Genomic DNA, 24893 nt, shown 5'->3' with positions numbered 1-24893 from the left:
TGCTCTCCCTTTTATCGACAATAAGCTTTTTCCTTCATCATACCTAGGAACAGTCATATTTTTTCCTTCCTGTTTAATTCTTCTTCTTCTTCTTCTTCTTCTTCTTCTTCTTCTTCTTCTTCTTCTTCTTCTTCTTCTTCTTCTTCTTCTTCTTCTTCTCCTCCTCCTCCTTCTCCTCCTCCTCTTTCTCCTCCTTCTCCTTTCAAATGGGACTATGAAAAGTGAAAGGGATAGGGCCTTCCCTTAAAATCCCCAGGAAAACAAACAAACAGAGTTTCTGACTCAGATGCTATTGAGGGAATGAAGAGTGAGGAAAGTTCCTATCCTGCGTCTTGGGCTACATACTGGAGTCACGGAAGCAGGCACTAGTTAGAATGGTAATTTAAAGCTGCCTTGATCCTAGTGTGAGAGCTAAAGTGACATTTTAAGTTTTAATTATGATGCCATAATGGTGATGGACAATTGTATTCTATCAATTATGTTTTAAATAAATACTGATTGGCCAGTAGCCAGGCAGGAAGTATAGGTGGGACAACCAGACAGGAAGTAGAGACAGGGCGATGAGAACAGGAGAATTCTAGGAAGGAGAAAGCCTATTCCTTTGCAGTCCTGTCCAGACACTGAAGAAGCAGGATGTGACCTGCCCTGCTCTAAAAGGTACGGAGCCATGGGGCTAACATAGATAAGAATAATGGGTTAATATAAGTTATAAGAGCTAATACAAAGCCTGAGCTAATGGGCCAATCAGTTTATAACTTATGGAGATCTCTGTGTGATTTTCTTTGGGATTTACCAGCAGCAGGAACCGGGCAGGACAAAAACCCCCAACAAGCAGACCCTCATGTTACACCATAGAGACCCACGAAATAAAAATGACCTGCCAGCCCCTTACCCAAAAATAGGTAGTTCTGAAATGATGGAGGCTGTTGTTTATGGGAGATAACAAGCCACGTGTTTACACAGGTTTGTCTGACCCATCTACACATGCTTGATCACGTGTGGGCATGAGGTTCACAGGCAGAAAATGTCAGGATGTAAACTTGCCCCTGACTGGACCAGATGGGAAATGTGATCTGTGGGTTTGACCTTCTTAAGTCCTTCAAAACTAATAATTTGGGATCATTTTCCAGAAACCCAGAGAATGGCCTGGCCAGAGTCCATTGATCTGGCCAGTATTTAATTAAAGCTTGCTTCAAATTTGACTTTAAACTGTGGTAGTGGCCTTATTATCAACCAGTGGGATTAACACCAGAGAACAGAGTGAGGAGGTTGGGCTACCTAAACTTGGAGTGCTGTGACAGCCACAGCAGCAGGGTCCTGTCATTTCTTAATATTAAGGGACAGAATGCAGGGAAGTGTGGCCTGATGAGAGAGAAAGAGATAGAGATAGAGATAGAGAGAGAGAGAGAGAGAGAGAGAGAGAGAGAGAGAGAGAGAAGTTTGCATTCTTGAGCCAAGTCCTGAGGCAGAGTGAGGGCAGAAGCATTTAAGCGAGTCTTTTCTCCCTTACACGGAGGCCACGGCAGTGGCATTTGGAACTAGTTTTGTACAAGGCCTCCGATGAAGAGACTTGAGAGTGTGTGTGCAAGGAACAGAATTGGAATATGTACAAAACATGGGCCTGAGTCCTTGCCTGCAGCTCCATTCAGAGAGAGCCTACCATTCAATACAAGTCCAGCATGGGATGGCACCAGAAACTGTGTGGAACTCCTTTGGGGATGCCACATATTACTGAGAATTTTAAGGCATACCCTCTGTGGGTTCTTAGCAGGTTCTTAGTCTTGTTAATAGAAGAATTTAAAAGAGTGAAGACAAAAAGAAGACAGTTTCATTAGCTATTAGGTAAACATAGCTGTAAATCTTGGCAGCTGCCTGGAAGAGGGGGGAATTGGAGAGAGAAAACCGTGATGCTTTGAGGTAGCATGGAGGTTTGGCCGGTAGCCACCAGGCAAAAGGGAGAGAGGGTGCACCAGAGAAAGAGTTTAGTTCGAAGAGGCACATGACTCTACAGATCCAAGACTGTGGTGTGGCAACCAGCTACCCTAGGATGTGGCCAACACCCCAGTTTTCTCAGGCCCCCCACCACGATTCCAGTGCCTCAGGTCAGCTAGAGACAGTCTTGTGAACTCAGCACCCCATCCCTGCCCAACCTGCTATCCACTTTAATTTCCCTACCTTTTTTTTTTTTTTATGTCTTTTTTGTTTGTTTGTTTTTCAAGACAGGGTTTCTCTGTAGCTTTAGAGTCTGTCCCGGAATACTGAAACTAGCTCTTCTAGACCATGCTGGCCTTGAACTCACAGAGATTCACCTGCCTCTGCCACCTGAGTGCTGGGATTAAAGGCGTACACCACCACCGCCAGGTTTCCCCACCTTCTTATAATAAGCAGAAGGTGGGAATGTTAGTATTCAGGCAGTATGCTGGCCCCTGTCACCTGGCAGGCTGCACTCAGGCAGTTTCCTGGTCAGCCTAGGGTCCTATGGCTGCTAAGTCACTATGTCCCCATTTAAGGGACAAGCCCCGCCCATACCCGCTCATTCTTTCCCACCACTCTTCTGAAGAGAGAGGGAGGCCATTGTGCTGCCTGTGTCTCTCCACATCTCCCTCCGTCGCTCCCTCCCTCTTTTCTCTTCTCCTCTTCTCCTCCCCTCCCCTTCCCGCTTTTCCCATTCCCTTTCTATCAATAAAATCCCTCCATGTGAGCAAGGTCTGCATGGCATGTCTCTCACCTGCCGTCTGTCTCTCAATAGCTGTGGGGTTTGACATGACCCATCAGCCAACATCTATCTTGTGCCGTTTCATAACGACAGAGAGAGAGGAAAAAAAAGCACACTTGGGCCCTTGGCAACATCTAAAAGAAAGAGACAGAAAATGAATAAGAGAAAAAAGTCACACCTTTCTGAGTGAGATCTCCAAAAAGCTGACCAGTTTAACAGCGTCTCAGGACAGCTCTGTAGTTACTCTACTAGAGGCAGGCTTTCTGGGAAGGAAAAGTACATTATCTCATTAAAGGACAATCATTCCTCTTGTCTCTTTATCATGGCTTAAGGCTAGTCTGCCGTGCTGAGGTAATTGACCAGCCCTAGGGAATTAACTCTGTTTCCTGCTGCTTTGGAATGTCGGGTTTCCACCCAGTCCAGAGGTAGAATCCTTTCTCTTGTCCTAGAGGAAATGGCTTTCTCTTAATGGGCCTCCAATGTCACTGAAGATAGGAGGGCAGTTTTCTCCATGTGTGGTCTGCTAGCCATGCAATCGCCTGTAGTCAAGCCTGAAAAAACACACATGTTTAGGTTGACTCCTCAGAGGGAAAGCCACACTATTTTATAATTTTTAAAACATTGAGAATTTTCCTGAATGTTTTCCCACCATTGTATAGCTAGGGCAAGAATCTGGATTAAATTATCCATCGGTTGAACAGGGCTGCATTTAAGGAATTCACTTTTCCTGGCAGAAACTCTTTGAGTTCAAAGACTTTTAAATAGGATGCAATTTACGGGAGAAAGGGAAACTCCAGAGAATATTCAAGCGAAACCCAACTATTCCTATGTAACCAAACTCTCAAATTGAAAGATCTCAGAGTTCTGTATTCTTTAGACTGCCATGTAACTCCTTTATAAATGATTGCATTTCTACTAAATAACGTAACATCTTTGGATCCTCAGTGTTTACCGAATATTATTATCCAATTCTCAAATTTTATGTGACATCTTTAATACTTTCAAATGTCTTGCTGGAGTTTGTCTACTCATGATGATAAATTACACCTCCCTCCGTACCTTAATGAATGCCACATTTTCTCAGCTTTCCTCAGGATCTAGACTTAAGGCTTACTAGACAAATCGAATTTAGTTGTTGCTGCTGCTGTTTTCCTCCATTAGAGACAGGGTCTTACTTTGTAGTCCTGGATGGATGGTTTGGAACTTTCTATATAGACCAGGTTGGCCTCGAACTCAGAGATCATCATGTCTCTGCATCCTGAGTGCTGGGATTTTGGATGCGCACAGCCACACCCAGCTCACTAAACAAATCTGAAAAGGAATAGGATTCCTTGGACATGCTGGTCAGTAATCTTCCATCTCATTGACAGTTTAAAAGGCCTTGCCTCTATCCAGTGTTGGAGACACAGCTCAGATACCAATTGTTCAACCAAAAATAAACAAATAAATAACATTTATCAACGAATTAAAAAGAATTGAAGGAAGAAAAAAGGCTTTCAAATTTGATAATTTAAAGTGGGGTTAGGGTATTTAAAGGGGGGAACTTGGGTATCTCCAACCTTTGCTTTTTTTTATGTTTTTTCTCTTGTAATACAGTTCATATTGAGTGTTGTTGAATAACAGTTCCTGGAGACCATTGGTATGGACTGAGTTCTAGGCCCAAATACCAAGACAAAATGTTGCTCAGGTTGAAGTCCCACTTCAATTTCGTTCCAAAACTATATTGTTTAGCTGATCTCAGAAATTAAGAAAGGCAGACCCAATAACTATACCTCTGAGCAGGTCAGTTTTTGACAGGAAGCTAGAGATGCCTTTCTGCTTCAAGTTCATAGGAAAGGGAGCTTTAAGAGGACCAATCTGCTTTATTTTCCTTGTGTCTGCTTACCTCAGCTTCCTTGTGCCTTTGAAGCCAACCTCCTTTGCTCAGCTAACAAGCACTGATGATATAAAATAAGTTCTTGTCAATTCTAAAGTTATAAGTCAACCCAATTAACATTTTTAATCTGTGTATTGTTTAGAAATTACCTGTGACCATGCAAAAACACAACTCTCACATCAAAGAACAGAGATAGTATGTGAGTCAAATATAAATGACTACTGATAGATAGTAGGTGTTGGGATTTCTGGAGCTTTCCTTATTGCCTGCTTTTCAGCTGTCTGAGGGTCTACTTGTTCAACTCTGACAATCTGCACTAACTTGGTGTCTCCCTAACCTTGAAACTGTACAGGCTGAGGATGCTGTCTTGCACTCTGAACATATTTGGTCATTTCCATAATTAGAGCACTTTCTATACAACTGGACATTGACCCCTGTCTGTACCTTGGTCCTGGGCCTAGCTGTGGGTTCCAAAATGTCTGTACTAAAAGACTCTCCTTTAGCCTTTTTGGGGGGCTAACTTAAAGGCTTTCTGTTATGATTTCAGCCAAACCAACATGGCTGACACTTCCGGGTTCCAGGGCTATGCATGGCATGTGAGGCCAAGCCCTCAGGCGTGACCCTCATGTGGCATGATTGTGTCACCTACGTATGACACAGCTACGTGAGACCTTGCACGCATGCATGAGCTCTGTCATCTGCATATGACGTAACCACGTCATTCCCCTGAGTGCATGCACCAGGCAGCCTTTAAAAGCTGGACACGCCATCTTCAGCTCTCTCTATGCACACCGACCTCACCAGGCCTGTACACCCCCACTCCAATAAACTACTAAGCGGGTTTGTTGCGTGTTTCATGTTTTCTTCTCACTCGCACCAGGTAATTTTACTCTCCACTTTGGAGAATCAAACCTGGTGACTCTCCTTCATCTCTCAGTGCAAAACTGGTCTAAATATACACTGGACAAATGACCATTGATGGCCCAAATTTGAAAATTTCAATTTCTAATACCTAAACTGATCTAGGCAACTTCATAAGAAGGGATGGCACCATGGTCCAAGGTCCCCTTCTCTATTAATCTTACAGTTTACTCTAAATCTTATAACTAGACCAGAGCCAGAATGCCTGCCACTGTTTCTACTGGCTCTCCAAACTTGTATTTATTCCCAAGACAGCACAGATCTTGTCTTATGTCTCTTTTGCCTTATGCTTTTTTTTTTTTTTTTTTTTTTTTTTTTTTTTTTTTGCATGCTTGTGCTTCTGCCCCTCCTAACCTGGCAAATCCTGTTTGTATCCTTAACAGCTAAGAGGTAAACACATTTCAGGTTGCTGGCTCCATTTGCAGACACACTCAAATTAGTTATGGATATGTAGATCACTGGTCAATATTGCAGAATCAAATGTCTTTTAGGTGTGAATAATACTGAAAAATTGTTTTATCTTAATCTACTTTCCGAGAAGGCTGGCTTTTGTTGTTGAATATTATTTTAACCGAGAAAAGATGTGTTATGTTTATATATGCTGCAGAATATTGCTTTAGCTGTGTAAAGGTGTGTTACATTTGTTTATGCTGCATCTGTTTAATTATGTAAAGATGTGTTGCATTTGTTTCACCTTGTCTGTCTGATTGGTGTAAAAAAAAGCTGATCAACCAGTAGCTAGGCTGGAGAGGCATAGGCAGGGCTGGCTGGCAGAGGGAATATGAGGAAAATTCTAGGTTCAAGAAGAAGAGAATGTGGAGAAAGAGGGGGAATGGATACTCCCTGGGCAGAATCCAGACAGCTGCCAGCCAGACATTGAGATATCAGAAGAGTGTGTGTGTGTGTGTGTGTGTGTGTGTGTGTATGTATATGTTTGTATATATATATAGAACAAAAGGTAAAAAGCCCTGAGGTAAAAGATAAATAAAGACATGTTAAACTAAAAGAGTTAGCCAGACATGAGCCTAAGCTAGGCTAAGCATTCAAAACTAATCATCACCATCATCATCTAATAAAACTACTACTAATAATCTAATAAAACTAAGAATAATAATAATAACTTCTGTGTCATGATTTAGAAACTGGTTGATGACCCAAAAGAAAACGCCTGCTACAGTCCCTGGAGCTAGATGTTGGCCCACTTTCCTCAGACCCAAGTAAGTTTGAAAGTTTCTTCTAATGTCTCTGTCCTGGATAAGGCCAGCTTCCTAACTCTATGACAGGGAGAAAGAGAGAAAAACAACAGCTCAGGAAAAGACTCTGCACTTTAGAACTAAGAAACTATTTCCCATGGGGCTACAAATGGCAAGGTAATGTGGGATTCCCCCTCTGTATGTTGTGAATACCACTGGTTAACAAAGAAGCTTCATTGGGCTTTTTGCAGTGAAGATTCAAGGCAAGGCAGGAATTCCAAGCGGATAGAGAAGGAGAGAGTCGAAAGAGTCAAAAGGATGCCATGTAGTCACCAGAGAAGAAAGGTGTCCACGCTAGTACCAGTAAACCACAAGCCTCATAGTAAAAAATAAAATAATAAAAATGGATTAATTTCAGATGTAAGAGCTAGCTAGAAATACACTTCAGCTATTGGCCAAACAGCATTGCAATTAATATAGTTTCTGTGTGATTATTTTTGGTCTGGACATCTGGGAAATGAATGGAAAGACTGCACCTACAGAATTGGTGCACCAATGTGGGCCAACTGCATCTGCATTAAACCTGAGAGAGCTTGAAAAGAAATTCTAGACAGAAAAGAAAAGAGTTTAGTGCAGCTTCTTGGAAGTCACACTTTTTTCCAGATGGTCTCTGCTCGTGGCAAACAAAGGCTCCATGGCTCCTTTAAGAAAAGGCTTATTGACTCAGCATAGAAATAGAGGCATGAGCTCTGATTTTTTTCAGGAGGTGGAGCAAAACCTCTTCTTCAAATGTAGTGAGGAGCTGTGGGCAGCCCTGCTTTTCGTCCTGCCCAGCTCCCGCATGTCTAGCTTAGCTCCGAAAATAACAACACACAAATTGTATTCATTTAAACACTGCCTGACCCATTATCTCTAGAGAGTTAGTTACTGACTAACTCTCACATCTTGATTAACCAATTTCTAATAATCTGAGTAGCACCACAAGGTGGTGGCTTACCAGGAAAGATTCAGCATGTCTGACCTGGTGGCTGGCTCCATGGCATCTGCCTCATTGCCCTCTTCCCAGCATTCTGTTCTGTTTACTCTGCCTACCTAATTGTCTGTCCTATCAAAGAGCAAGGCAGTCTCTTTATTAACCAATGAAAATAACACATAACAGATAACCCTCCTCCATCATTTCCCCTTTTTCTATTTAAACAAGAAAAAAAGGCTTTCATTTTAACATAGTAAAATTACATATAACAAAAGTTATTGAGTAAGAATTGCAGTTACAATATTTAAATCTATTTTATCTTTTAACATAACTAAGAAAAACTATAACTATCTATTTATTCTTCAACTCTATCAAAGACTCCAGAAGGATATAATATTACCTAAGTAAACAAGAAGTAAGCAACTTCCAAAACTCTAGAAATGACAGAGACATCTTGCTGCCTGGACAGTCACCCAAAGTTCCTCTGTATCATTGGGGCATCCATCTTCGGCCTTCAGGCCCATAATATCCAGAGACATTTTCATGAAGCAGGAAATTTCAAAGGCAGTTTAGTCACTCTCTGTTGTGTCCTGCAGAATGTCTTGCAGACTCTTTCATGAATCAGGAACCCCAAAAGATCATCTCACCTTTAGGCAAGTTCAACAGTCCTCTCTCTGTGGGTTCTTTGTGTCCAGTCTATGCAATAGTCCTGGCAAGAGCAGTTTCTTGCCCAAACTCCTTAAGGAGCCTCTTTGATGCCCATCTTCCTCTTGAAGTATATTGGTGCTGTCAGAAGCAGACATGTCTCATTGTCATGAAAAGCCCTAAGTTATTAAAACATTAAATGCCATGTTCTGTAGTCTTTGAAAGATATGAAGAATGCCTATCTGAAATATATCTATGCACATCTAGAAAATCAAACTAACATTACTACAAGCTTGACTATTATCAACGATTATCCATTAACAACCTATATTTTTAATTATACATTGCATTTTTAAATGACCTACACAATCACAATACCCTAATCAAGATCTGAAATATATATACATATAACAAAATTGACCTTAAAATCCATACCAATGCAAATTATTCATATCTATATCATATCCCCCTTTAAATGTAAAAGAACATTTATAAGCAATAGTTGGGAATATGGATGTAGTTATTTCTCTCCAAACTTCTTCCTGCTATATAGTGGCGCTGTTAATCAGGTCTTTTATGGTATAACCTGTCTGCCAGGTTCATCTCAGTTGGCAGTTGAATGAAGTAATTTTTGAGGGTGTTCATAGTAACCTTTCAGGAGGACGGGGTCTATCATACCATATTGGGATAAAAGCAATCCACAGGGTCTCATCCTCTGTGAAAACAAAAGGAGAACTTTTCCAAAGCATCATAGCCTTAGATCCAAATTTTGAAGTCAAGGTATTTTCAAAATATCTATCTTGGATTAGTTCAGCAGCATTTATAAACAAATATCTTTTAGCAGCTGTTGCTCCCTCCTCAGTATTCAAACAATTCAAAGAGAACATAATAGCATACAGTATCAAGAGTCTCTGTGTATTTTCCATCTTTATGTGGTTTTACTTTAACCTCTATTTCTTACATTTTTACTTTTACTTTTTGAGACAAGTTTTCTGTATATCTTTGTCCTGGAATAACTCTGTAAACCAGGCTGTCCTTGAACTCACAGAGATCCACTGTCTCTGCCTCCCCAGTGTCAGGATTAAAGGTGTGTGCTACCACATCACACCTTGAACTCACAGAGATCTGTCTCTGCCTCCCAGGCATTGGGATTAAAGGTGTGTGCTACCACACCCAACTACTCTCTTTCTTTTTAACTTTAAGAACTTTAACTTTTAGCATACATATATTTTTAACACACTGTAAAACATTTAGAGGTTTTCTTCATCTTTGAATCTCTCTTTACCGTATATCTCTCTTTTTCTGACCACATGAGCCTTTAATTTACTAAGCAATATGGAGAGCCGTGGCTTTGATGGCTAGATCCAGTCCATTCCTTAGCTTTCCAGACTCATGGTAGAGGTACCACTGGAGTCATTTTTATTGCCACAACTCTGTGGCATTTCAAGGTCCCTGCCAGCAAGCAAGCTGCAGCATTCTGCTCACAGACCACACTCAGTCGGACTGCCTGCCTGAAAGAGTCAGAGTTTGCCCTGGCAGGACAGTCCAGAAAGTCAGCATTTTAAAACGGTGCAGCTTTTTTCCTGCTACGGCTGAAAACAGAAAAGCATGCGTTCAGCTTTTCATCAACACCGTTTAAGTGTTTCATGGCAGGACCTCTTAAAGGAGCTACAAAGTTTTGCAGCTAAAGCTGAATCAGGAAGCCTCTCTTAGATGAGAGCATTTGCTTGCCACTAGCAAGCAGAGCAGACCTGAGAAATTGCTGCTACCAGCAAAACATGCTGTACTCTATTCTTTTCCAAGCTTTCTCAAACTTTCTGTGAATTCGGTTATCCACGCGGGTGCCATATATAGTGAGGAGCTGCGGGCAGCCCTGCTTTTCATCCTGCCCAGCTCCTGCACAGCTAGCATAGCTCCGAAAATAACAACACACAAATTGTATTCATTTAAACACTGCCTGACCCATTATCTCTAGAGAGTTAGTTACTGACTAACTCTCACATCTTGATTAACCCATTTTTAATAATGTGAGTAGCACCACAAGGTGGTGACTTACCAGAAAAGATTCAGCATGTCTGACCTGGTGGCTGGTTCCATGGCATCTGCCTCATTGCTCTCTTCCCAGCATTCTGTTCTGTTTACTCTGCCTACCTAATTTTCTGTCCTATCAAAGAGCCAAGGCAGTCTCTTTATTAACCAATGAAAATAACACATAACAGATAACCCTCCTCCATCATTCAAAGTAACATAACTTTTGACTTAAATTTTGAAGTCAAAGCATTTTCAAAATACATATGTTGGATTAATGCAGCATCATTCACAAGCAAATGTCTTTTAGCAGTTGTTGCTCCTTCCCCAGCAGTCATACAAATCAAAGACAACTAAATCATATTCAGTATCCAGATTCTCTGTGTATTTTTCATCCTTACATGACTTTATTTTAAACTCTATTTTTTCTTTTTAATTATTGGTTTTTTGAGACAGGGTTTCTCTGTGTATCTTTGGCTGTAACAAAATCAAAATTTATAGACCAGGGTGTCCTTGACTCACAGAGATCTGCCTGACTCTGCTTCCCAAGTGCTGGGATTAAAGGTGTGTCCTACCACACCCAACTACTCTCTCTCTTTTTAAGAACTTTATCCCTTTACTTTTCTCTCCCAAGCCTACATATATTTTTAAAAACACTGTAAACTGCTTAGAGGTTTTCTTCATCTTTGACTCTATCTTTACTGTATATCTGTTTTTCTGACCACATGAGTCTTTAATTTGCTAAACAATATGACTAAGATCAAAGCTCTAACTTTGATGGCTAGATTCACCCCATTCTATAGCTTTCTGTGAGTCTAGAATCAAGGTGGAGATATTGGTGAAAGCCATGTTTATTGCCACAACTCTATGGAGTTTTAAGGTCCCTGCCACCACCAAGAAGCATGCTGTTGAATATTCATAAACATCATTTAAGCACTTTGTGGTAGAGTCTCTTAAAAGGGCTGCAAGGTTTTTGCAGCTAAAGCTGAGTCAGGAAGACTCTTTTAAATGAGACACACTTGCCTCTAGCAAACAGAGCCCGCCCAAGAAAATGCTGCTACAAAGAAGCTGTGCTTAACTCTGTCCTTTTGTGTCTAGAATTACTTCTCAAACTCTCTCAAGTTTTAAGTGGATTTAGCTGTCCACATTGACGCCATTTGTTGCCTGAGGTTTCTGTCCCACCTGGTCCCGCAGCTGTTCAGTTCCAAAGAAAACACACAGAGGCCTACATTAATTATAAACTGGTTGGTCTATTAGCTCAGGCTTCTTATTAACTCTTTATTTATTTATTTATTTACTTATTTAAAATTTCCACCTCCTCCCCTCCTCTCATTTCCCTCTCACTTCTCCCACTCCCCCTCGTCCTCCCTCTCCAGTCCTAAGAGAAATCAGGGTACCCTGCCTGTGGGAAGTCCAAGGCCTTCCCCGCTCCATCCAGGTCTAGGAAGGTGTGCATCCAAACAGACTAGGCTCCCCAAAAGCCAGTACATGCAGTAGAATCAAAACCCAGTGCCATTATTATTGGCTTCTCAGTCAGCCCCCCATTGTCAGCCACCTTCAGAGAGTCCAGTTTGATCACATGCTCATTCAGTCCAGTCCAGCTGGCCTTGGTGAGCTTCCATTAGATCAATTACACTGTCTCAGTGGGTAGACGCACCCCTCATGGTCCTGACTTCCTTGCTCATGTTCTCCCTCTTTCTGCTCTTCATCTGGATCTTGGGAGCTCAGTCCAGTGCTCCAGTGTGGGTCTCTGTCTCTATCTCCATCCATCGCCAGATGAAGGTTCTATGGTAATATGCAAGATATTCATCAGTGTTGCTATGGGATAAGGCCAGTTCAGGCACCCTCTCTTCTGCTGTCCAAGGACCTAGCTGGGGACATTTCCTTGCACACCTTGGAACCCCTTTAGAGCCAAGTCTCTTGCCAATACTAAAATGGTTCCCTTAATTAAGATATTTTCCTTCCTGCTCCCATAAACCACTCTTCCTCCATCCTAACCATCCCATTCCCCCAAGCTCTCCCCAACCCTCCCATTCTCTCTCCCCATATCCCCTTCCCTCCAACCCATCCCCACCCTCATGCTCACAAATTTTGCCCAGTGATCTTGTCTACTTCCAATATCCAGGAGGATAAATATATGTTTTCCTTTGGGTTCACCTTCTTATTTAGCTTCTCTAGGATCATGAATTATAGGCTCAATGCCCTTTGTTTATGGCTAGAATCCACTTATGAGTGAGTACATACCATATTTATCTTTTTGGGTCTGGGTTACCTCACTCAGTAAGGTGTTTTCTATTTCCATCCATTTGCATGCAAAATTCAAGATGTCATTGTTTTTTTACTACTGAGTAGAACTCTAATGTTCATATGTACCACACCTTCTTTATTCATTCTTCTATTGATGGGCACCTAGGTTATTTCCAGGTTCTGGCTATTACAAATAGTGCTGTTATGAACATAGTTGAACAAATGTTTTTGTAGTATTATTGGGAATCTCTTGAGTATATTCTCAAGGATGGAATTGCTAGATCCTCATCAGGACACTTTTAAAAACAACTTTCTGCTTCTAATTTCCATAAGTCAGATAATCAGTATCCAAGAGAACCTCAAGACAGCAGTCTATATTGATTGTAAGAGAGTCTATGTGTGTGTAAGAGAAGGGGTATTAACACCCAAGGGAAAAGGTGACTCTGTTACAAAGCCTGCCCTGACCCTTAACATTCCTAGATCATTTCTAGATTCATGTTTTTTTCTTTTTAAAAGCAACCCAAAGCTTATCATTTCTTTTTTTATAATTTATTTATTAAAAATTTCCACCTCTTCCTCTCTTCCCTTTTTCCTTCCCCTCTCCACCTCCACCTCCCAACTTTCCCCTTCCCACCTCCCCCTCCATCTCTAGTCTTAAGAGCAGTCAGGGTTCCTTGCCCCGTGTGAAGTCCAAGGTCCTCCCCCCTCCATCCAGGTTTATAAAGGTGAGCATCCAAACAAACCAGGCTCCCACAAAGTCAGTCCATGCAGTAGAATAAAAACCCAGTGCCATTGTCTTGGCTTCTCAGTCAGCCTTCATTGCCAGCCATGTTCAGAGTGTCCATTTTGATTACATACTCCAATACTCCCAGTCCAGCTGACCTTGGTGAGCTCCCATTAGATCAGTTCCACTGTCTCAGTGGGTGGAGGCACCCCTCGTGATCCTGACTACCTTGCTCATATTCTCCCTCCTTCTGCTCCTCATTTGGACCTTGGGAGCTAAGTCCAGTGCTCCAATGTGAGTCTCTGTCTCTATCTCCATTCATCGCCAGATGAATGTTCTACAGTGATATGCAAAATATTCATCAGTATGGCTATGGGACAAGGCCAGTTCAGGCACCCTCTCCTCTGCTGCCCAGGGAAAAACCTGGGGACTTCTTCTTGGACCTGGGAACCCCTCTAGAATCAAGTCTCTTTCAAACCCTAAAATGGCTCCCTTAGTTGAGATATTTACTTTCCTGCTCCCATATCCATCTTTCCTCCATCCCACCCATCCCATTCCCCCAAGTACACTATCATATCATCTGCAAATAACGAAAGTTTAACTTCTTCCTTCCCAATTCAAATCCCCTTGATCCCCTTATGTTGTCTTATTGCTATTGCTAGCACTTCAAGCACTATATTGAAGAGGTATGGAGGGAGTGGAGAACCTTGTCGTGTTCCTGATTTTAGTGGAATGGCTTTGAGTTTCTCTCCATTGAATTTGATGTTAGTTGTCGGCTTGCTGTAAATAGCTTTTATTATGTTTAGGTATGATCCTTGTATCCCCAATCTCTCCAATACCTTTATCATAAATCGGTGTTGAATTTTGTCAATTGCATTTTCAGCATCCAATGAAATGATCATATGGTTTTTTCTTTCAGTTTATTTATATGATGGATTACATTGATAGATTTGCGTATGTTGAACCATCCCTGCATCTCTGGGATGAAGCCGACTTGATCATAATGGATAATTTTTCTAATGTGTTCTTGGATTTGGTTTGCCAGTATTTTATTGAGAATTTTTGTGTCGATGTTCATGAGTGAGATTGGCCTGTAATTCTCTTTCTTGGTTGTGTCTTTGTGTGGTTTTGGTATCAGGGTAACTGTAGCTTCATAAAAAGAGTTTGGCAATGACTCTTCTGTTTCTATATTGTGAAATACATTAAGGAGTATAGGTATTAGCTCTTCCTGGAAGTTCTGGTAGAATTCTGGATTGAAACCATCTTGTCCTGGTCTTTTTTTGATAGGGAGATTTTTGATGACAGCTTCTAATTCTTCGCGACTAACAGATCTATTTAGATTGTTGACCTGGTCTTGGTTCAACTTTGGTATATGGTACTTATCTAAAAAAGTGTCCATTTCTTGTACATTTTCCAATTTTGTGGCATACAGGCTTTTGTAGTAAGATCTAATGATTCTCTGAATTTCCTCTGTGTCTGTGGTTATGTCCCCCTTTTCATTTCTGATCTTATTAATTTGCATGTTCTCTCTCTGCCGTTTGATTAGTTTGGATAGGGGTTTGTCAATCTTGTTGATTTTTTCCAAGAACCAGCTTTTTGATTCATTGATTCATTGGATTGTTTTCTGTGTTTCTATTTTGTTGATTTCAGCCCTCAGTTTGGTTATTTCCAGTCTTCTACTCCTCCTGGGTGAATCTGCTTCTTTTTTTTTCTAGAGCTTTCAGGTGTGCTGTTAAGTCTCCAATGTGTGCTTTCTCCGTTTTCTTTAATTGGGCACTTAGTGCTATGAACTTTCCTCTTAGCACTGCTTTCATAGTGTCCCATAGGTTTGAGTATGTTGTGTCTTTATTTTCGTTAAATTCAAGGAAGACTTTAATTTCTTTCTTTATTTCTTCCTTGACCCAGGGGTGATTTAGTAGTTGACTGTTTAGCTTCCATGAGTTTGTTGGCTTCCTGGGAGTAGCACTGTTGTTGAATTCTAACTTTAATCCATCATGATCCAACAAGACACAGGTGGTTACTAATATTTTTTTGTATCTGTGGAAGTTTGCTTTGTTACTGAGTATGTGGTCAATTTTCGAGAAGGTTCCATGAGCTTCAGAGAAGAAGGTAAATTCTTTCCTATTGGGTGGAATGTTCTATAGATGTTTGTTAAGTCCATTTGATTCAATAGCTCCAATAATTCTCTTATTTCTCTGTTAGGTTTCTGTCTGATTGACCTGTCTATTGGTGAGAGAGGTGTGTTTAAGTTTCCTATTATTAGTGTGTGTGGTTTGATGACTGCCTTGAGTTCCAGAAGTGTTTTTTTTTACATAAGTGGGTGCCTTTTTATTAGGGGCATAGATATTCAGGATTGAGACTTCCTCCTGATGAATTGTTTCTGTTATGAGTAAAAAATGTCCATCTCTTCTGATTGATTTTAGTTTGAAGTCAATTTTGTTAGAAATTTGAATGGCCACACCCGCTTGTTTCTTAAGTCCGTTTGCTTGAAAAACCTTTTCCCCACCCTTTACTCTGAGTAGGTGTCTGTCTTTGTGGTTGAGGTATGTTTCTTGTAAACAGCAGAATATTGGATCCTGTTTTCATATCCAATCTCTTAGTCTGTGCGTTTTTATAGGTGAATTGAGTCCATTGATATTAGGTGATATTAATGACCAGTGGTTGTTGACTCCAGTTTTTTTTTTGTAGTAGAGTTTGTGTGTTTCCCTTCTTTGAGTTGTGCTTGTGAAGGGCCGCTAGATGTCTGAGTCATTGTAGGCAGTGTTGACAATGTTGGATTCCTTGGGTTGTGATTTTCCTTCTATTACTTTCTGTAAGGCTGGATTTGTGGCTACGTATTGTTTAAATTTGTTTTTATCCTGAAATATTTTGTTTTCTCCATTGATAGTGAATGATAGTTTGGCTGGGTATAGTAGTCTGGGCTTGCATCCATGGTCTCTTAGTTTCTGCAGTACCTCTATCCAGTACCTTCTGACTTTCATGGTTTCCATAGAGAAGTCTGGTGTAAGTCTGATAGGTTTACCTTTATAAGTTACTTGACCTTTTTCCTTTGCAGCTCTTAATATTCTTTCTTTAATCTGTATGTTTTGTGTTTTGATTATTATATGGTGAGGGGATGGTTTTTTTTGATCCAGTCTATTTGGTGATCTATATGCTTCTTGAACCTTCATACGAATATTGTTCTTTAGGTTGGGAAAGTTTTCTTCTATAATTTTGTTGAATACATTTTTTGGGCCTTTGATCTGCAATTCTTCTCCTTCTTCTACCCCTGTTATTCTTAGATTTGGTCTTTTTATTGTGTCCCAGATTTCTTGAATGTTTTGTGATGAGAATTTGTTGGATTTGCTGTTTTCTTTGGTCAGAGCGTTTATTTTCTCTGTGGTATGTTCAGAATCTGAGATTCATTCTTCTATCTCTTGTATTCTATTGGTTACGCTTGTTTCTGTAGTCTCTGTTCGTTTACCTAGATTTTCCATATCCAGCCGGTTCTCGGTTTGTGTTTTCTTCATTGCCTCCATTTCAGTTTTCAATTCTTGAACTGTTTCCATTACTTGTTTGATTGTTTTCTCTTGGTTTCCCAGGGTGTCATTTACAGATTTACTCATTTCTTCAAACTTTTTGTTATGCTTCTCTTCCATTTCTTTAATGGAGTTATTCATATCCTGTTTAAGGGACTCTATTGCTTTCATAATGACACTGTTTTCCACTTCTTCCGGAATAGGGTGTTCAAGTCCTTCTGTTGTAAGATCACAGGGATCTGGTGTTTTCATGTTGTTTTTCAGATTGTTGGAGGTATTCTTGCCTTGGCGTCTGCCCATCTCTTTCTTCAAATGCTCTCTAATGGATCTTCTGGTATAGGGTCAAGTTCCTTAGTTGGCCAGGGACCTTTCCCTCTGATGGATCTTCTGTTACAGGATCAGTACCCCTTGCTGGCCAGGAATCTTGCTGACTAAAGGCCTACCTTGTTGCAGGCAGGCTATTAAAACAAAGGAACTCCCTTCTGCCCGGTTGCACTCACTACCCCGTTCCAAACAGGTTGAGCTGGGGGATTTTATGGCCCTGAGGAAGGGAGGGAGGAAGGGAAGGGGTTCCTGGGTGAACGCTGGGATGGGATAGGAGGAGAGAGGGCTTAACAGGGTGAAGCAGCCCCTGCAGAATGACCAGGGAGATAAGGGTGTCAGGGAAAGTCTGTGTTCCCTTGCTGGGCTTCTGCCGCGGGTCAGGAGCACACTTACCTCTCCACTGGATCTTCTGCTACAGGATCAGTGCTCCTTGCTGGCCATAAATCTCCCTGACTAAACTCTTATTAACTCTTAAACCTTATATTAACCCATAATTCTTGTCTGTGTTAGCACATGGCTTGATTCTTTTTTTTTTTAAATCAGCAAGGCATTCTTATCTTGCTTACTATGTGTATGGATGATGACTGCAAATGACCCTTTCCGTTTCCCAGAATTCTTTTATTCTCATTGCCCCACCTCTACTTCCTCCCTGCTCATCCCATCTGTACTTCAGATTGGCCTGGCTACTGTCCAATCAGCAGTTTTTTAAAACAATACAAGACCATTGTCCCACAGCATATGTATATTTCTGTTCTTAATTAAAGTATTGTGTTTGTACAGCTTATTTAAAAATGTAATGTAAATTAAGAAATGCAGGTTAATAGATAGTCATCTATAATAGTCAAGCTTTTAGTCATGTTAGTTCGATTTTCTGGATGTTCAGAGATATATTTCAGATGGATTGTTATTCTTTAAACTTTTCAAAGACTAACAGAATATGGCATTTAAAATATTTAAGAACTTAGGACTTTTCACGACATTGAGACATATCTGCTCCTGACAGCACCAATTATTTCAAGAGAAAGATGGTCATTGACGTGGCTCCTTACGGAGTGTGTTAGCCATTTGCATGATGCTTTGCTGTATGAACTAGACATGCAGGACCCACAGAAAAGTAACTGCTGGACTTGCCTAAAAATGAGATGGTTCTTTGAGGTTCCTGCTTCATGAAAGTGTCTGCTGGACATTCTGCAGGACACAGAAGAAAGTGACTGACAAATTGCCACTATAGGTGGATCTGTATTTGAAAGTTCCTGCTTCATGGAAAAGTATACCAGATACTAGGGGTATATAGGTTGAAAAAGGGTGCCGCAATTTTACAGGAGAACTTTGGGTGGATGTCTTGGAGTGAGATTCTCTGTCAACTCTAGAGTTTTGAAAGTTGATTACAATGCACTTCCTGTTAACTTAGGTAATATTGTATCCTTCAGGGTCTTTGGTGGAATTGAAGAATAGATATTTATAATTATAGTTTTCTTTAGTTATGATAAAAGATAGATAAAGTAGATATAAATATTATAACTATAATTCTTACTTGATAACTGTTTTGTTGTATGTAATCTTGCTATGTTAAAATTAAAACCTTCCTTTTTATTTAGACAGAAAAGGGAAAGTGATATGGGATTCCCCTCTGTGTGCTGTGAATGTCATTAGTTAATAAAAAAGCTACTTTGGGCCTATAGCAGTGCAGCATAGGACATGGTGGGAATTCCAAGTAAAGGAGGAGAAAGGAGGCAGAGTCAAAAGGATACCATGTAGCAGCTGGAGGAGAAAGGTGTCTGTGTGTTGGTACCAGTAAACCACGAGCCTTGTGGTAAAATATAAAATAATAGAAATGGGTTAATTTAAGATGTAAGAGTTAGCTAGAAATATGCTTAAGCTATTGGCCAAACAGTATTGTAATTAATATAGTTTCTGTGTGATTCTTTCAGGTATGGACAGTTGAGAAATGAATGAGCAGCCTCCACCTACAGCAAGGTGTTTAACATTCAGAAGTCTTCCCCTTTTACTTGTTTTTTTCACTATCTTTGATGTTTTTGTTGAACCTTTAACTTTCTGTATTTTAGGATGTATAAGTTCTCTAAGTGTGATTTTACAAGGATATATAGATAATCTTAGTTTGTTATACGGTACCATCTGTATAACTTGAATTGAACTCTGGTTTTGGAAAACAGTATGTTTCTGATGGGTTCACCTTGGAGTACCATTGGCTTGCTACCATCTTGGCTAATAACCTAGGCCTACTTTGGAGTAAATAACAACCATGTGGCTTGCTACCATCTTGGCCATGTGATTCATCCACCATCTTTACTAAGTTTAAAGAAAGAGCATGCCATGTGACTTCACAGTCATCCTGATGAATGTGACCCTGTGTTATAAATCTAAGGCAGCACTCATAAAACAACCCACTGAGCCCACTCTTTATCATGGTATTTCCCTTTTCATAGATAAAAATTACAACACAAGGCTTCCAAGACAGTATGTTTTGAAATGGAGTTATCTAAAAATACAATGCATTATAAAAGAATGAGAAAAATGAAGTTTCTAGTATCTTTGTATACTGTTTTTTTATCATTTAAAGTTTATTTTGATACTAATATCAGAGGAAGTAAATGTTAGGTTTTTGTGGCCATTAGAGGGCCAAGGAATGCCACAAAGTTACAGCATGCACCTACCTCACGAGAGAGATTTATGTTGCAATATATAATCCTCTAACCGAGGATGGAGAAAAAAATGGGCCGGGCCTTGACATAAAGCACAGGCTTTATAACAGGGTGCAGCACATGCACGCATGGAGAATATGTGACTCGTGGCGACAAGAGAGAGGTGCTGGGATGGTGATGATACAGCTGCTGGTGCCAGGTCACTGAGGACATACTGGGAGAGCAGCTGGCTCTAGAATGTGGGTGGTCCTCAGGTTACCAACAGAAGGATCCTTAATTCGGGAATTGTAATTTTTAATGCTCACACAGGGATAAAATTGCAATGTCCTAATTTATAAAAGGAGTTATTAACTTATTGTAAACTGTTAAAGTTAATTAAGATATACAAGTTAATGGTCAGTCATACATATATAAATGTAATTTATTTACAGAGATACGCTTAGAGCGAGAGATCAATTCATAACTCCGGTTATATACCGCCTGAATAATATAAACTAATATTCAAAATCATGTGTATTTTAAAACTGGCTATAAAAGAGTGAATTCTTGAGTAAAACAGGTTAAACTTACAATACACTTACACGGTAGGAAACTTCCATGGATGGGGCACAAGTTCCTCACCATCCTCCTGGAGTACTTTGTGCGTTAGTCTCATTACAGGACAAGGACACATCGGAAATAAGACCTGGCAGATGTTTGCTGCTTTTGCCTCCAGCTGCATAGGTCTGGCCAGATGTAGCTGTGAAAGCCTGACCCACTCTGGCCATGTAGCCAAAACAGAAACACAAAACAAAAACCATAGCTCCCAAATATCTAAAGATGAATTTTGCCTCATGTCTCAGTGTGACAAGGTCATGGGTTCCCTTGCCCAATCGAGGACCTCAGAATCTGCACCCACATCCTAAATGTCTCAAGCAGCAGAGAGGCAGACAACAGTTGCCTGCTTAATGTCTTCTGAACTGATAAATGAGGATTCTGTAAAGAGGGGAACCCTGGACCTAAACCTTTCACCAGATTAGTATGGGACCTGCATGCTAGTTAAGTTGGCCATACCCTCTGCTCTGACTTTCAGTTCTTCCTCTTAGGAAAACCTAAATTTCAGGGTCTATACCCTGACCACCCAAGTTCCTTACTAGAGAATACTAGACACTCGGCCACCAAACAAACAGCTTTAGAAAGTTATTCAGGATATCCAAGAGGTATCTTTAATATAATCTAGTCTCTACCTGGATGGAGAGCTTCAGAACCAGCGCCTGCACTCATACCTTAAAGCCTACAAAGAGTTTACAGCTTTGACAGTGATGTTTGTGGATAGTCTCTAAAAAATTTCAAAATCCAGCATAATTTAGTTTGGTTATCTGGCTTTACAAATTATGCCTCTAAGCAACCAATCTATTTTTAAGTAGAGTGATGTTAAGACACATGCTGCCAGTATGTGGTGACCAAGAGATTTGCCCATGAGCAGAAAGAGGAAAGAGTTAGCTTTGGCCTTCTTTGTTAATTCAGTCTACGCTACATGTAAATTATTTGTCACGGATTTGACATAAATGACTGCTTTCATCTTCCGTCTGTTGGTTGAGTGTATGGAATGAAATTGTAGAGATTTTTAAAAGGCTCTGTTAATAGATTTAAGTAGAAAAATAACTTTGTAAAGTGAATTCATTTACTCTTGACAAGGTAGACAGTGTCTCTGAGAGCACACTTTTTAAATTGGAAATGAAATTCATTTCTTTTCAGGGAATGCAATTTAGAATGAAATTGTTTCTTCTGGGAACATAGGTATGACAATTTGATGTTGACAAAGTCTGTATTAAGTAAGTCATGTTTTCAAATAATATTGACTTATCAAATTGTTTCTAACAAAAATTTTGTTTTACTTAAGATATTCTTTTTTGGTTCATTATATAATAGTTGATAGTGTTATATTTAAAACACATCTAAAAAGTTTGCCATATGAGAAAACATTTTGTCTTCAGATTTCTTCCTCAGATGTCAGTTTTGAGTGACATCTTTTACACTGCTTCCAGGTGCTCGTTCCTTATGTAGGAGTTTGACATAAACAAACAACTAACTACAGTCGCCTTATCCTATGACAGAGGATACATGGTCCAGCCAGTTGCACAATTGCATGTAAATCATGTTAATTCTGATGTAGTTTTCCTTATGTTACTTTATCTCTCAATGTTCCCCACAAAGTTGTATAGTTTTTACCTCCTGACTTATGTTCTGGATCTTTGCCAACTATTAAGTTTTATCATGGCCCCATACATGGTCTTTTTTTCTGAGTCACTCCAACCAGACTCATCAACCAGACGTCAGCTTAAAGCAGTTACTGAGAGAGCTATGCTTCCAAACCCCTAAGCGCAGTTCAGGTAACCTCTAAAAGGCAACCATGGGCCATGGGACATCTAATCCATCCCTTTTCTTGATGCTCTGGACATTGTTTTGGGGACAGAACTAAAGCAGCTTGGCTGAAGCCTTCTTTTGCATAAACTAACCTCTCTATCTCCTCATCTCGGGTTGCATAACATCTTTTGGGACCTTGACTCTTGCAATACTCCACAATTAAAAAGGACTAGATCTGATTGCTGCAAAGGATGGGATTTGTACCCTCTATAAAAGATGCTGCAGACAACACATCCTAACAGGTTGTATGAAATGGGGCCTAGATAAAGGATCCAGAAAAAAGTTCAATGACATACTTCCTGGTATGTTTACTTCCTGGTCTCTTCCACTCTGGCTCCTCCCTGTGGTCACCCTTTCCTCCTTATTGTTCTCATTTTTTTTTTACCTTGTGTTTTAAATGTATTATTGACTGAACTCCCCCCATAACCAAAAAAGGGTCCCACATAAGATCTCCCAATGGATCTCACCCTACAACAGCTCCATTTGCTGCTGATACATCTCCAAAAAGATCTTTTCCATGCTGTGGAGAAACTGGCTGGAATGGACATTCATTCTTTTCATCACCGGCCAGATACAGTCTTACATTAGTTCTCTGTTTTCTCTTGTCCCCTCCATTTGATGCTTCGTAACTCGCTGTTGCTTTGGCTAGCTCATTTTGTTGTAACAGTCCTGGCAATGGGACCAGTCACTTCTTTCCTGAATCAACTCTATGTCTGCTTTCTCCCTCTTTTGCTCCTCCTTCTCCTCCCCCAACCTTCCTAGGAAATCTCTCAGTTCTACTCTGTAACCAAACTAGCTGCTTACAATCCTCTAATAATTCACTTCCAGGTCTCTTTATCAATATAGGATGGTAATTGCCTGATTCATTGCAGCTAATCATATTTAGATCTTCCCCTTGCACTGAGGACCCTTCTTCAACCAACCCACAAATACTCCCAAAGACTCTCCTCAGCAGAAGAGAGCTGTAACACCCCTGCCCCTGTATTTTTCATATCCCCTCAGAGTGAGTAATGATAGTTTTCTGCTGAAGGACTACACTTTCCAGCTTCCCCTGTGGACTATGAAAAACATTCCCACCTATTTCTGCCCTTATAAAAGGATACATCCCATCTTCCCTTGTAGGTATTTTGGCCATTCACACATGTAATGAAGTTGCCCCCTCACCTTGAATAAATATTGATGGGAACATCAGCTATGCCAGTTATTTTAAAGCAAAGATATCTCTGATATGGGTCTCAGATGATGCTAACAAATGACATTCTCAGCTTTTCATCGGTGAGAGCTACTGGTCTCCTAAGAGTACGTATCAAAAACGCTGAGTGAAATACAGAGGTGATCAGAGTGAATGACTATTAAGGAGGTGAACAACTGTCCATATTAGTTTGGCTATGTCCCTACACAGTTCCAATTCTCCACAATCATGGGTGTCTGACCTGTGAGTCATCCTTGGAGAGTATTTCTGGAAATTTCAGATCATGCAAGTGATGCTGTCTTCTTCTTCAGTGTGTTTCTGCTATACACAGCCACTTGGTATGCAGAAAATCAACTAAACTGGGTGACTTAAAACAAGTGGTTACGTAGTGTCCCAGTGGGCTTCTCTATGTGATTCTTACAATGTGTACTAATAAAACGTTTTTCTTTTTTTAAAATAAAACTACTTTATTTCACATGTCAGAGTGTTTTGTTAGCATGTGTGTTTGTGTACTACATGTGTGCAGTGCCCACAAAAGCCAGAAGAGGCCATAGATGTCCAGAAATTGGATGTACAGATGCCTGTGTGTAATATGAAGGCTGGCTTGTTGGGGTTTCTGTCCCTCCCAGTACCCCAACAGCCGGCAAGCAACAAAGAAAAATTACACACAGGACTCCATAAGGTTATAAACTGATTGGCTCATTAGGTCAGGCTTCTTGTTAACTCTTATAACTTATATTAACCCATTATTCTCATCTATGTTAGCCATAATGGCTCAGTACCTTTTCCAGCGGCGGCAGCTTACATGTTGCTTCTTCAGTGATCTGCGTAGGAGTGCTGAGAGAGAGCTTCTGCTTCCAGAATACTCCCAGTCTCTTTGCTCCACCCCTACTTCCTGTCTGGCTTTCCCGCCTATACTGCCTGCCTGGCCAATCAGCGTTTTATTAAAATATAATTGACAGAATACAGATAATTCTCCCGCACCATTTCCCTCTCTTTTTTTTTTAAAACAAAGGAAAATACCCATAATCCATTTGTTGGGAATGTGGGCGTAGTATTTCAGGCTACTTCCTGCTGGTTGGGGGCGCTGATAGTCTTAAGGGGACCTAAAGAAAATTTAGAGTTATAATCAAGTCATGACTGGAGTATCCTGTGAGTCTCGATCATCTCAGGCAGCAGTCTTGGATCAGTTCTGGATGTAGACCTCTGTCATCTGGGCCATCTGTTCCTATCAGAGATTTTTCAGGTGGCCTCCCTTGGTCAAAGGTGATTATTCTTAACTCTGAATAAATCCAGAGTCTCTCGTTTTCTGTGGAAACAAAAGCAAAATCTCTTCTCCAAAGTAACATACCTTTTGACTTCAGTTTTGAAGCCAAGGTATTTTCAAAATATCTATATTGGATTAATTCAGCAGCATTTATAAACAAAAGTCTTTTAGCAGCTGTTGCTCCTTCCTCAGCATTCAAA

At 40.4% G+C, this 24893-nt stretch overlaps 1 long non-coding RNA gene across 1 annotated transcript; it reads left to right on the top strand.

The window, feature by feature from the left end:
- The first annotated feature begins 326 nt into the window (after positions 1-326).
- On the top strand, positions 327-21393 carry LOC146893863 (uncharacterized). The gene is made up of 3 exons (XR_015002560.2): positions 327-657; positions 6653-6730; positions 19097-21393. It is a non-coding gene; the product is annotated as an uncharacterized LOC146893863 (long non-coding RNA).
- The last annotated feature ends 3500 nt before the right edge of the window (positions 21394-24893 follow it).

The sequence above is a fragment of the Myodes glareolus genome, chromosome 8 (genome assembly GCF_982192425.1).
Source record: "Myodes glareolus chromosome 8, mMyoGla1.1, whole genome shotgun sequence".
In the NCBI taxonomy this organism is placed as follows: Eukaryota; Metazoa; Chordata; class Mammalia; order Rodentia; family Cricetidae; genus Myodes; species Myodes glareolus.
This window is presented reverse-complemented; position numbering and strand designations above follow the sequence as displayed.